Genomic DNA, 4,017 nt, shown 5'->3' with positions numbered 1-4,017 from the left:
GAACGACATAGGTAAACACCGAATAATAGTGTCAATATTCCCAAACTGACATATTCATTTATGTAAGCAGGAATTCTAGAAGCAAATGAATGATAAGAATAAGTCAGTTTCGGGCTTCCCTGGTGGCGCAGGGGTTGAGAGTCCGCCTGCCGATGCAGGGGACATGGGTTCGTGCCCCGGTCCGGGAAGATCCCACATGCCACGGAGCGGCTGGGCCTGTGAGCCATGGCCGCTGAGCCTGCGCGTCCGGAGCCTGTGCTCCCCAACGGGAGAGGCCACAACAGTGAGAGGCCCGCATAACGCAAAAAAAAAAAAAAAAAAAAAAAAAAAGAATAAGTCAGTTTCCACTCACCTTCCTTTCTGAATAAGGGAAAGGAAAAGACCACTAGCTAAGTAAGGAAAGAGGAAGTGATATCGTAAATAGCAGCCTCTAATTTTATATTTTGTCTTTGTTGTGTTTTATTTTGCTACATAGGGAATTGTTTACTCAGAAACAAGTAGAAAAGTGGTATTTGAGGAGTTTTATTTAATTTTTTAAATAAAATAGACTGTGGTACAATCAGTACTAAAGCAGTATTTCCCTGGAATTTAACTCAAAGTTTGTGGTACACAGTTAGAGCCTTTACTTATTTAAGACAATAATAAGTTTACATCTTGGTGTGTGGCCCTATCTGTATAATGCTGAACCTAATTTGCAAGTTGTACTGTATGCAGTTTTGTAAAGAAGTGAAAATAATTTGTTGTACTTTTTATTCAATTCTGTATAGATTATAAACTTATTAAATAAGTATTTTACAGTATATTTTTCCTTTTTAATCAGAATTGTTTTCAATTTATCTTTTGCTGTCTTAGGAGCTTTGGATTACTTCTTTAAATCTTTTAGTTGTTTCGACTAGGACAAATTTCAGAGTAAGCCTTCCTCTCACCTGACCTTACTAACCCAGAGTCGTCCTGTTAATTCTTCCATTGCTTTGTGATCTTTACTTTTGACTCTTCCCTTTCATTTCTGTTTTTCCAATTTTCTTCTAACACCACATTGTACTGTTTATTTTTCTTGGTCTTCATCTTGGTACCTCTTACTTTTTTAAAGCATTCTCCCATTTAGAAACCAAAAAGACCTACATTCCCTTCAGTGTTAACTGGATTTTTTAAGTAAATGAAATGAAATTGAATCAAAGGCATAAGGTACCATCTTGTTTTGAAAAATCATAGCCTTTTTGTTCCAAACCCAAATATTCTGATACCCAGGGAAGCATCTTCTTGCCATTAGTTGAGAATCACTTGTTCATTATACCCTAGAAACCAAATCAATCTTCTCTCACAGTATCCAGATGGGTACCTTCTCTTTAATTCCCATTCCAAAACCTGCTTCATTAAGGCATTTCATTGATTATCACCAAAGACTTGGAAATTTTTCATGCAAAAACGTTTTTTAAAGATAAAGTTTTCTCTCCCTATAGTTATATCCCCTGTATCTTAAGGCCTTTCAGACTGTAAGCCTGCTGTAAGCAGGGACCATGCCTTATTTTTGTCTTTTGTTACAAAACACACCCTGTGCTGTGTTTGTGCGCTATGAATATTGAATTATACAAATGATATGGACTCAACATAGCCACCTGCCAATACAACAGCTAAATGCTCACTATTTTGAAAAAGGTACATCAACTTAAAACATTAAGATTTAAATGCCTATCAATGATCCCTAGTCCACTGGATGCTTTATTCAAGGCATTATGCTCAAATGATAGAAACTGGATATCTATTTGTTTTACTTATTATGGCATCCTCATACTTAGTACCTTACTTGTTTAACATGTTTTAGTTTGGAAAAGGTATTTGTGAACATCATCTCCGTTGATTCTGGAAAAAGCATCTTGTAGTAGGACTAATTTCTCTACTTTTTTCATTAAGTAATGCTGACAGAAGAGAGTTCAAAATACTGGGTTTGGCACTCAAAGCTCTGATACATTAGGGAAGTCACTCTTGAGCTTCAGTTTCCTCATTGGCAAGTGGGGATGATACTTACCTCACAAGATTGTGTGAAGAAATGAAAGAACATATGTGAAAGCACCTATCACATCAGACACGATAAGGGACTGAGAAATCAGTTCCCCTCCCCCTCACCATTTATTGGGTTGGCCAAAAAGTGCCTTTGGTTTTTAAGTAAAAATAAAAGGCATTTTCACCAAGAACTTTATTGAACATCATATTCACCCTTTTGTTCCACTACCTTCTGCCATTTTTCAGGCAACTTCATAATTTCATCTTCCCAAAACTTTTTTTGAGCAAAGAACTGTTCCAGGTACCTTTTACAGTCTAACAGGGAATGGAATTTCCATTAAGAGAATTTTGTAAAGACTGAAATAAATGGAAATCCAAAGATGCAATGTCTAGTGAATATGGTGGATGAATCAGAACTTCCCAGCCAAGCTGGGAAGCCACCACCCCTTCTTTCTGATTTTTCAAACTGCAAGAGTTGACCATCGTTCTTTGCAGGATGCCAAAAATCCTGGAGGACCCACCTGCCGTATTCTGGGAGTGTTGCCAGAAGTCGACCTTGAACTCCAGATCAGTACTTAAAGATTGAACACTTGGACAGAAAAGGCTATCTAGAAATTCCTGCCTGTGTCTTGTGTTTGACTGATTAAGAGGCAGTAGGCCAGAGAATGTATCCGTAGTGAGAGAGTATCCAAGTTGGCTTAAAGATCTGTTTTTATCTCCAACTCTTATAATTAAATCCCATGAACAATTATAGTTTTTTGATTCTCTCCTCCCTACCCTGACTTTTTCTTTGCATTTTGGTCTCCTTTCCTTAGGTATAAACCATTTCATACTTACTCAAAGCCATTCCTCCATATCCATTTTAATAAAAAAAGACCTGCTATGTCTAGTAGAAAGGACTCCAGCATTAAGTCAGGGATCTAGGTGGGAGTTAATGTGGTCCCAAATGGGTAGAAATCCCTGGCTGATATTAGAATTTTAAAAACAATATTTAAAAATCTCTAGAGAATAGCATTCCCTTTTAAGCCCCTGCACTGACAGAGTTATGGAATAGAAAGTCACAGAGAAGATACCTTAATCTTCAATAAATAGCCTCCTAAGAAGTGACCTAAAATCCTACCTCATAATGTATGATAAAATTTTACTAGCTGAGTTTATTTGTGGTTGGCAAGTATTCTGGTTCCATGGTTATTTTAACATTATTTCCCGGTTTTAAGAGTATTATGTATTATGTATTCATGGTAGGAAATTTGGGAAATGTAAAAAAGCTTAAGGAATAATGGTTACTCTTAATATCTGTCAACTCTAATCCCATATGCATGATTTTTATCCTCTCACACCACCCCCAGGAAACCACAATAGAGCATAGGTAGTTAATAAGACACTTAGTGGCAGATCATGCTCAGATCAAATAAATATATAAAATATTTATTTTAGAAATTAAGTTATTAAAAATTAAACACATTATTTTAAAAATCACCAGAGACATAAGCAACCACAAATAAAAGTTGGCAGAAAAAACAACAGATAAGAGTCCTAATGATTTAGGTTTTGGAATGATCATATACAGAGTATAAAATGAATATCTATAAAATTTTAAATATAAAAGATGAAATCACAAAATTGAACAAGTAATAAGAGACTAACAAAAATGAAAAGAGTGACTTCAAAAAGAACCTAAAGATATATTTTAGAAATTAAAAATAGAAATGCTGAAATTAAAATTCAATGGATAGGGCTCCCCTGGTGGCTCAGTGGTTAAGAATCTGCCTGCCAATGCAGGCGACACAGGCTCGAGCCCTGGTCCAGGAAGATCCCACATGCCGCGGAGCAACTAAGCCCGTGTGCAACAACTACTGAGCCTGCATGCCACAACTACTGAAGCCCGTGCACCTAGAGCCTGTGCTCCGCAACAAGAGAAGCCACTGCAATGAGAAGCCCGCGCACTGCAATGAAGAGTAGCCCCCACTTGCCACAACTAGAGAAAGCCCATGTGCATCAACAAAGACCCAATGC

This window comes from Phocoena sinus, chromosome 1, assembly GCF_008692025.1.
Source record: "Phocoena sinus isolate mPhoSin1 chromosome 1, mPhoSin1.pri, whole genome shotgun sequence".
Classification (NCBI taxonomy): domain Eukaryota; kingdom Metazoa; phylum Chordata; class Mammalia; order Artiodactyla; family Phocoenidae; genus Phocoena; species Phocoena sinus.
The sequence above is the reverse complement of the archived record's forward strand: the minus strand, read 5'-3'. Positions refer to the sequence as shown.